At 47.1% G+C, this 11,005-nt stretch overlaps 1 protein-coding gene across 1 annotated transcript in view; it reads right to left on the minus strand.

Annotated features, from left to right (window-relative positions):
• Window positions 1–11,005, minus strand: part of LOC108573951 (homeobox protein homothorax) — a 506,295-nt gene that overhangs the window by 279,225 nt on the left and 216,065 nt on the right. The gene's annotated exons all lie outside the window — the stretch shown is intronic.

Consider the following 11,005-nt stretch of genomic DNA (forward strand, 5'->3'; position numbering starts at 1 on the left):
AAAAAAGAACCTCTATCTGGTTGATTAAATAATTATCTCCGCTTCGTTTCCAAGTACATACTGCCAGTTTAGTTCGTATCGTAAGTCTTCTTGATAACCAGTAAGATGAAATTTTCATCTGACTCGAAAATGAAAAAAACCATTCATCTTAATGCAAAACTGTTCAATGCACACTGAACATATTAACCTAACCTAATCTTAGCTAATAAGATGAAATTTTAGTTTGACTCTCGAAAAAGAAAAAACTGTCCGTAACAATGCAAAACTCTTCAATGCATAGTGTAAAGGATATTAATCTAACCTAATCAACAATTGACTAATAAGATTAAATTTTCGTTGGATTTTTGAAAAAAAATAATACTGTCCATATCAACCCACAATTCTTCGAGACTTATATTAGGTCATTTCAAGAAACGAGAAATATTTTACGAAAAATCGAGGAAGTTTCATAGAAACACCATAATGAATCTCCTAATAAAGTGAGAAGATATTGTGTTTCTTTTTTTAAATTCAAAGGTATATTGGAGGTTGTTGAAGCAAAATGTTTTATGAGTACTGCGTGGAAAATCGACATCCTAGAATATTGTTAGGTTTATGACACGTCCGATAAATATGGTTTGGGGATGCCTGCGAACACCCCAGGTAGAAAAGTGCACACTGTCACCATGCTCCGTAAACAGTTCTAATTGTGCACCTGTCTTGTCTACATCTGTCTGAACATCTTCTGAAATATAATTATTTACCTTACACCACACGAGTTATTTATTTAATATAACCCCTCAACAGAGGTATTAGTCTAATTTTCGACATAGATTTCGAATTCACGAAACGATCTAGTACGCGAAATCGAACGAAACGTGTCATCCCCAAAAACCACTTCCCCCGAAACGACACAGCGGCTCACCCCTCAACCGGGACATTAAACGTTCCCGATAAGCGGCGGGATAGAACGTCATAGGAATATGATAATCGGGCCAGTAAATTTTCCGTCCCGTTCGCTCTTTCATCGGGCAATTCACAATAACCGGGCGAGGTAGAGTGGCACGATAAATCGCGTGACGCCGGCCAATAACACGGGGGCCCCCGAATCTTTCGTTGCGCGTTTACACACGCTCGGTACTGGGTGGCTACGTACGACCAGATTCCGCGGCCGAGAGAAGAAGAGACGACGACGTTGCGGCAAATCGAGGAGTAAGGACGAACGAGAGAGAGAGAGAGAGAAGGAGGGCTTATTAAGTTGCAAGACGCGTTCGAGCCGCGATACCGGCGGTCCGCGATCTACGCGGACGCCGCGGTGGATGTCATTAAACCGGTCGTCCAGCTATACGCTGCCTTTTCGGGTTTATGTTCTGCCGCGTGGCCGGATAAACGGTGCTAATTGTACGATAAATTGTCCGCTGAGTAGCCGCTTCCCACCCCCTCCCCTTGCGGATCGAGGCGGGACCAGGTCTCGGACTGTTCGCGATAAGAAAGTCGTTAATTCCTTTATGGATAATGGAGCCGATAATGCGCCGCGCGTTTCAAACACTGTGCACCATTTTCGAGCGATCTGTGTGTACCTACGGCTCGGGCACCGCTGCGACTCCGAGATCTCTTTCTCTGGAACGGTGGTAGCGGAGAATTGCAAAAACCGAGCAGCGGTGGAGGCGTCGTAAATTTGCCGCGGTGAGGGAGAGGGAAGTGTTTTTGGGCTCGAAGAGGTTCGAACGATTTTTGCGAAATTTTTTGCGGCTTCTAACGTCGATGAAGATGGAGGAAGTTTAACCTTTTGGTTATTGAATTATTTTTTCTAAAAATCTTAATGAACACGAAAAAGGGTTAAAAAGTAGAAATTTTTAAGATATCTACGTCGCATTTGTCACGAAAGGGTTGAGAAGAAAAGACGATGAAATTGAGAAAATTAACGAATTAACGATTCATTGGGAATACTTCGGGATTATTGGCGATTTACGAAGTCACGCGTGGCGCTGTATTTGAAATGCCGGTTCACTCCAGCTTCCTCGGGGCATCAATCAACGGCAATTAGCTTTGATCGTCAGGCAGCATAAAATTTCGCGACAGAATTTGACACGGTCTTGAGAAAGGGCCCGCCTCCAACGCGATCCAGCCCGAGTCCCGTTACAAAGGGTACCGAATCTACCAGGCAGGTCACGTTGTTTCCACTCACACCCCCTTCGAACGAACGCTTTCGCGGTTAGGCAAAACAAGAATCGATCGATTCGACACGAGGCGGAAGAGGGCCGGAGGAACCACGGTCAGAACGGCGGAGGGCATTCGCCTCCCCATAAATCATATTAATAAACCACACCGCCTTGCTGCACACATTCTATCCACCGCCGGATAAGACTTTGACCGTCTAGTCTCCTTCAATACGCCTCGTTCTCTCTTTTTCACCGTTGTCTTTTCGTGATTAGACGGCTCAATCGCTGCTGCACCACACCTGTTCTCGTAATTGGAACGTCTTAATTATAACAAGAATGGAATTACGTCCTTAGAGGTCATTCTCAACAAAATTCCCAAGTTTTCTCAGAGTTCATTTTGAAGTTAGAGGAAGATAAGATACTTGTACTCTGTTATCAATCTTAAGATCCCATTCGCAGAGAGTTTCGAAGATCTCGCGATATGAATTGGTCGAATTATTAACCCTTTGGTGCCAGGATTATTTTTTTAAAGAATTTCTTGATTATCAAGCGTTTGACTTACTGAAGAGCCTCGATTAGTAATTTCATCTGTTCGATCGCTCAAAAATTTCCCGAATTACCAGTGACGATCGACACGAAAGGGTTGCCGATTTCCAAAGAGCACGAATGATCTCACGGATCTCGTGTTTCCCCGGGAGCCCTTTCACAGAGACAGGTCGTTCGAAAAACGCTATCCTCCGCGGACGGAGTCGCGCGTGAACGGCTGCCAGGAATTCCACGGGGGAACGGTATCAGCGCGGCCGATTCCAGGATCACCGGCGATCGTCGAGCGTGCACCCTTCAAGATCGATCACCGATAAACCGGGTCCCGGCTCGGGGCATTCCGCTCGGTAGCGGCGAAATCTGCGTCCGTTGGCGCGGAATGAAGCGATGCATCTTTTCGGGTCGGAGGTAGGGCTGATGCCGCGCCACAAAACCCGAGGGGAAGACGCAGAAAAAGGCGGGAGATGCTGGTACCAGGTGGAAGAGGAACGGAGTAGCCAAAGGTTGAACGGAGACGAGAAGTAAAGGAGAACGACGGGATGCTTGATGGCGCGATAGTTCCCTAAAGACGGATGGCAGCCAAGTCATGATCGTCGAAAGTTATGCGACCGTTCTTGCCTCTGTTCAGGCTTAAAGACAGAGGAGAAGGAGGGAACCTTTTCGACGTAGAGCCCCTCTGTGTTCCATGGGCCAGATATTATCCTCGTACAATCGCGGCCCCCGCGAAATGCCACGAACGTGGAGCAACCGTGCCGCGGCAGAGGGAGGAGAGGGGAGAGAGAAACTGGACGACCCCTTTTATACAGGGATACGTGCGAGCATCCACCCAACGACTGATCCTCAAATATGCCCAATTAGCCCGGGCTGACATAATAAGTAGATAAACAACTCTAAATCCTCTCGCGCGGTGAGATCACAGGCGCGAACTTTTTCTGAGGGGAGCCGGGGGCCGTGACAAGAACAGGCCAACGTTCTCCTCTCTCTCTCTCCCTTCCTACCCCTTTTCTTCTCTTTTTCTCTCTATTTCTGCCGAGGAGAAATCGTGTGTTTCTTTCCTCGTTCGGTTCAGCTGGCACAACTGGTCGCCTCGTGTCTCTTTGTGCCAGGCGACGGTACTACTTTAGGGTCGATTTAGTCACCCGTCCGTCAAGAACGTTCCGGTTTTTCGCGGCGGTTCCACTTGTTTTGCCGGTAAATCGTGCCGCTGGAACTGTTCTTCTCCTACGGCAACGGGCATGCCGATCGGACGGACGACACGAAGGGGCACAGCAGGGCGGAGATTTATCGAAGGAACAGGGCAAGTGGCCACCGATGCCCTGTCAAATTTCCAGTCGATCCGGCTGCTGATTATCGAAATGGGTTTCGCGTTTCTTCTAGCGAGGTACGAGCAACGCGATTTTCTTCAACTCTGCGTGATGGAAAATGAAGTTTTACAAGATTGTAATTATTCGAGCAGTGTCCGCGCAGCTTGAGAAGACCAGAACGATCGATAGATCGTCGATAAAGTATTCCTCTCTCGTCAAATGCGCGGGAGTAACGTTGGAATCTCCCGAGATACGCAAACAGCAACACTAATCCACAGATAAATGTATCCCAGTGCAATCGGTAAGATTGTATAACTGCAGACTACTTATAGCAATGACAATTGACAAGGCCACTTTTTATCGCCGTTCCTTCGTTACCTTTTTTTTATCAATTCCATTTTCTACGATCAATACTACTTTCTGCCATTTATCGCACCATTTCAGCCTTCCATATGTAGTACTATCCACGAAAATAATTATTACAAAATCTAGACTATAATTGATGAACGTCTAGACGAAAGGGGTGTTCTCTCAGCTCGGGAATTAACATCCGAGGAGAATGTGCACGGTGATTTGAAAGTAAAATCCGGCGCACAGGCAACGACGAGCCGGTTACGCTTACCTGAACGTGCATGAGAGACGACGGTTTTGCCGTAGTCGTGTTTCTCCGTTGATAATTAACGTTTTTTTAAGAGCCGCGGGCGATCGAACGAACTCGTTAGATTTTCATAATCCGTCGACAGGGGCGAGAGAGCGAAAAAAAATCCTCGTGTCCTATCATTCGTGGATCGCTCGAACGTTCAATTCTACCCGCGTGCGAACGTGTTTCTCTAATGAAACGCCTCTATCGTTGCTTAAGTTAAGCGGCGATCCTGCAAATAAACAACCTTAATGACGAACAACGTGTGACCACGCTAATGGGAAATTAAATCCGCGAATCGCCTCTACGAGCCTGCTGAAGAGGCCGTGATTAATTTCGCGAGGTGAGCGTCGCGGGTCTTGATCAATGGTAATTTATTCGGAAAACATATTGTTCGAGGCTGATCCTCGACTTCGTGGCGGTTTAACTCGCAGGTCTAACATTGTTCGGGGTTATATTAAAATTTCATGCAATTCCAACGAAAGATATCGTTAACATCGGGTTATTGAATTTTTTACACGTTGCGAGCTAAACGATTCGCTGAAGAATGAAAAATTACCCTTCCCGTTATATGCTGTAATTAAGGACTTCAAGAAGGAGGCACTAATTTTCGGAAAATTTGTGAAATCTCTGTTCAAATATTTTTAGACATATTTTCAAAGTATTTTATCCACATATTAACACCCTTCTCTACGACAGGGTGAATTTTCAAAATTTTAGAATTGCCACCCAAATTGTAAAAAATACACCTGTCACGATCAACACAATTTAAAAAAATTAGAGTACGTCCTCACAACTCTTTGCCAAATTCCGGAATTGCCACGTTTTCACAGCAAACTCTTCCATTTTCCCTATGCATCGTTCCCTAAAAAAATTCACCTCGATCTCTCCGCCGTCGAATAATTTCCACCCGCCGTATTAGACGGCAAAGGTGACCAAAGCGGTCCAATTAAGACGCGTTATCGGCGGGGGGGGGGAAACCGGCGGTCGCGATTAAACACACGGGCGATACAGGTCGGTCAAGGCAAGTTATTACGGCTAATCTATGCCAGTGGTCTCTCCTGGCGACGAATCGCGCTGGTCTCCGCCGTTTCGATGGCTCGGACGCGGGCTGAATCTTAATGCCGGCCCCCTTCGACTACTCGAGTTCCTTCTCCCCCTGGTTCGAGCGGCATACGGTAATACGGGCGTAGATTTAATAATGGAATGCTTAGCGGATCTCGAGCTAACGCGGTGCAATTTTTGGAGAGGAGAGCAACAGAACAGGGGGGACCGGGACTCGTCGGGATGGCTACGTGAGTGGCATGTGTGAGACGCGACGACGCGAGACAACCCCGTGGAAAACCCTCGACGAGCACGTAATCTATTTGTTGAGCGACCGCAACTTCGTTCGCCGCGGGGGAAGATGCGTAAGTCCCAACGGAGATGCGCGACAGACGCGAAAATTGGAAGCGTTTCGATCTCCTTTTGCTGCTCGAAATTTCACGTTTCTTGGAAAAATCCTTCTGGTGTTCAATATTTTTTGTAAAATTGTGTAATACTATTCTTCGATTAATATTTTTTTTTACTGTACTACCTACTCAATTAAAAACGAAGCATCTCTAAGTACAGGAATTGGTCGTTCGCTCATTTTCATCGATCTTCGAGAAACTTCTTCCGTATTCCTGAGGTACATTCTTCGACACCTTTATCGAGTTCTCGCGGCCGTTCTCGCGCGTAACCGAAGCAAACAGCCGTTTAAGGGAGCGTTCGGGTACCGGGAAACTCCGCGATGCCTCGAAACTCGTAAGAATCGCTATTAGGGGCAAATCCGGACGGGGGTCGGACGAGGAAAATCCCCGCTACGATCGACGTTAACCGGCTCGTATCCATTCCTGCCCGATGTAAAACCGACTTTAATACCGTCGTATTTCCAGCCCGGTAAGAATCTCTGTATCTTTCCGTTCTCGTTCTATAGGCAGTTGCGGCGAAACCGTTGCAACGTCTCTCGAACCAACCAATCTTATTGTCGTGTGAATTTATCGGTACCGTGTTAAAATCGTCCCACGAAAAAGAAAAGAAGGAAAAACGAACACTCCAAAGCCTTTAAACACTTCATTCCCTTGCCACGTCGAAGAGAATTACTGCGCGACGTGTTAATTATTCCCCAATCCAACCAAGTATCAGAAACGCGCACTTAAACCGACTACTTAACATCGCAACAACCTCCACCTGCTTAACATCCTCATTAGCAGCCTCGATTTCGGGTAATTGTCAAAAACGAGCTCGGTTCGTTAGCCAAATTACCGAACGGTCGCATTAATTAAACCGGAGCACCGGCTAATTTTCATCGTTGCAGATTTATTCACCGAAAACCACGGGAATTTTACGGGTTCTCGGAGTAGGCACCGAAAGAATACGAGACAACCGATAATCGCGCGACGAACAGGCACACACGCACACAAAGCGCCCACGAGACGTCGAGAGAGTAAAATTTTACACGCGTCGAATGGACCTAGAGAGAGAGTAGATTTGCATTCTAATTGTTGCACGATCCGACAAACAGGCGGCCATTATACGACCCCGGTCGAGAGAAGAGGCAGAGAAACGGAAGGAACAGAGAGAAAGAGAGAGGAGGAGGAGGAGGAGGAGGATGAGACGAGGATGGACCGAGGTGTCGAAGAACGTCGACGGGTGTACGGCGAGAACGGTCGTAAAAAAGAGGCGAGCTCGCGTAGGATGCTTATCTTATCGAAGGCCGATGGTCCTTCCCGAAAATCGTTCCCATTACGTCAGGCTCGATCGAGCCGAGCCTCCGGTAGCCAATAAATACGTGCTCGCACGACGGGATTAACCGCGTGCCCATAAAATTTAATTTTCCTCATTTACCCTGGCTACTGAATTTTTTAATTAACCCCACCTCCTCCTCCTTCTTCCCCTCCTTCTCCTCTCTGTGTCCTCTCTTCGTGGATGGCTTGCCCCTTCGCCTCCCTCTCCTCACTACCCCGTTACCAGCCGCGGGCTAACCCTTATGCAGATTTTATAGCGCGTTAAAGCAATACACTGCATCGGTTTGTCGTTGCGAGAAAGCGGCGAAGAAGTTAGGTGTGCAGGGGATCAGCGCAGGTGTCTCTCCCACGAGCAACCACACGGCAGGGAGAAAGTACGAGCACGGTTACCCTGACCGTGAGCGCGGCTAAATGGAGCTTTAACACGTCGATTCGAGGGTGTTATCCTCGTGTACGTAATGTCATCTGAAATTGCCCCGACGACTCCAGATGGCCGCTGTCGTCACCTTATCGGCCGGTATTCTGGTCCCGTGGCGAAGCGATTTCTTTATAGCGTACTCTGCTGAGCTGAGAAGTTTGCTCGTGAGACGACACGGAATCTTCTGTCGCGCGCTGCTGTGTGACTCGATTCGCCGATTTCATCGCGTTCGGTTAATAATGATAGTATTTTTTTAGAGACAGTGGGGGATACAACTTTTCAACTACGCGAGATCAATTTTCCTTCTTAACGATTTAACGAGAACACCGATTTCCACGTAAAACAAATGATTCCGAGGGTGTAATTTCCACGCTACACGACACGTCGAAGATTCCCATGGAGAGAGAGCCCCCGTCCGACTTTCCCAGGATCATTAACACCAGCTCCTGAGATGGTCTTTTAATTATCCCCGGTGTGACGGGATGATCGAGTCGCGGCGCGATTCGACACAATGCAGAAGAGGTCCCGCGCGCCGGCATCGATCTAACCTGTCGCTCCCACAAGGGACAACGCGGAGGCCTCCCGTTAATGAATACTTAGGAGCATGACCGGTAATTACGGTTAAACGGTCCCAGCGCCGCATGGCGGGCGTATTTCGCGGTGATTGCCGCATACGTCTGTCGAAAAGGGACTCGAAGTGTACCGGTGAAAAGCCACCGCGGAACACGCACAATGCCGAACATTATGCCGCCGATGGTGGACGACGAAGCGTGCTTTAAAAATTAACTCTCGCGCTACCAGGCCAACCGCTGGCCATCTTCCTCCTCCTCCTCCTCCTCCTTCATATTCTTCCTCCATTACCTTCTGCCATCGGCTTCTCGTCTTCTCTCCGACTATCTCCCTCTTTCTTCATCCTCGTCCAACCGTCTTCGTTCGCCTCCTCTCGTCCCGTATCTCTCGTTCCTCCGGCGAGAGCTGTTACGCTGCACGTGTGTGCAACGCGCAGCCAAGGGATCGTAAAAAAATGCAACTAATTAACGACCAAAAAGTCGGCCCAGCGGGAAGGTTTTTGTGCGGCCCGAGAGGAGGAAGAGAGATCGTTCGCAGACTCGGTCCCGGAGAAACCTTGCAGGCTCCGAGAGACTCCGCTGGATTTATCCTCCTTCCGGCTACGGTTCGATTTTTCAATGGATAAGTTAATCTGATTTATCATTCGACCGAGTAATATTATTTGTAATTCGTTTCTGCGGTGATTGCTCGTTTTTTAATCGTGTTTTTACGTCTCCGTTAAGTGTACAGTACATTGTGAGAGGTGAAGCAACTGGTTTTCAGTTACAAAGTTGAGAAACTTCTTTTCGTTTAACTGCTCGAGCTACAGCACTTGGGCACGCGAATTTTGATACTTGGACGTGCGTGAGGGAGACGAATTTGCAGTGTCAAGTGTGAAATAGTTCAATCTTGACATAGCGAACTCGAAAATGTGGATAACTCTTGTCTCGCGCGATTCGTCTTTTTCGCTCTCCTCGAGATTACCCGTCGAAACCGCGCGAATCTTCTTCGTCGTTCGCTCGTTTCACCGGTTGAATAATAGAATCCATAAATATTTATAGGCGTCCGTTCCCGAGAGCGCAACATCCATTTATATATTAATTACTTCGCGCGACCGCGCAACAAGCCTGATATACGATCAAATGAATTATCCGCGATAATTCGTGTCTCGAGGGCGTTTCTTCACGGTGAACAGCGCGAAAGTTGGCGTCGAAATCGCAACAATGTGCGTACGGGTACTCTCTCTCTCTCTCTCACACGTTGGCCTCCCATAAATATTCATCGGCTTGGAAATTCAACGTTGTCGTTATTAATTACGGAATCAACGAAGCCTGTCGAAAGGACGCCGTGAGATCGAAAACGCGAACCGTTCCACGTGATCATTCCTCCCGGGGTCGACGTTTCGAGAAAAAAAGCAGCAAAAGAAGAAAGAATCACCGCGGCAAAATGGCCGTGTTGCTTGCGATCTATAATGAAGAATGCACCGGGTCCGATCTGTCGCATACATATTTATAGGAGCCGACTCTGCCGGACAGATTTTACAGTTTACATATTAATTACATCGTTAAGGATTCCACGGCGCCGCGCACGGTAGATTACGCTTTTGATATACGATTTAGTAAAATTAGCATGCGCTCCCGCTCAGGGTGACGCGTCGCGACCGATACTACGACGCCCGAAAAACCTATTTATAAATGCGGCCAACTGGACGAGAAATGGCGTGCAGGCGACAAAAATCGTGTTACCTCGATCGTCGTGAAAGATTGATAATGAAGTCAGAACGAATCGAAGTAATGTTGCTATACATGCTGTTGCTCGTTCATTTTTTTCGTGTGCTTGGAGAATGATTTATCGTCGAATTGAAAATTCATTGATAAATATTTGCAATTAATTTCACTATTCGCAGATGCGATTAAAGAAAGGTGAACAAAAATTGACATGCTCGTTCATCGGAGTTATCTATCTACGGTAAATATACGGCGAATTACAATCGGTACTTAGCATCGGAGGATATCACGTTGAAAGGAGTGCTCGGTCACGCTTCGATTCGCTAATGAAGCGGGCAATGAATCGCGTAGAAATGAAAACGTAACGTCAGCGGAGGCGATCGTGGATCACGACAGGTCTCGGAACGCGCGATCCGCCTCGGCTGCAATCTAATTAATCTAATTAAGCCGCTGGAGCGCCTCGTTACCGCGGCGCGCGCCGTACCAACAAACCTACTCGTCCCTCCGTGATCCTACTGGTACAGTTCCTCTCCTCCGTTGATCACATCCTTGCAATTGAATGTACAGTTTTTAAAGAAAATTTGGAGAAAAAAAGAAATCGCTAATTTTAATTGAACGAGTGGAAAACTAATTTTACACATTTTCAAACATTCTAGTAATATCCTTGTTCTGCCCTGCCAAGTATGACAAATTATTTCATTATTCGATGCGATACTTTATTTCAAAGAAGTTGCCCTCGAGAAATTTCGTACGATTGAAAAAATTGATAACGTTGAAAGAGAAACGTCTCACTCGTCGAAATATCCCTCGAGCACGCAACAAAAGATTATTCGAGATGTTAATACAGATTGCCGCATAGCTGTCTGAAACGAGGAATTTAATCTACCCTTCTAATAAATGCAGATTTGGCAAAAA

Source organism: Habropoda laboriosa, unplaced genomic scaffold (genome assembly GCF_001263275.1).
Source record: "Habropoda laboriosa isolate 0110345459 unplaced genomic scaffold, ASM126327v1 scaffold156, whole genome shotgun sequence".
In the NCBI taxonomy this organism is placed as follows: Eukaryota; Metazoa; Arthropoda; class Insecta; order Hymenoptera; family Apidae; genus Habropoda; species Habropoda laboriosa.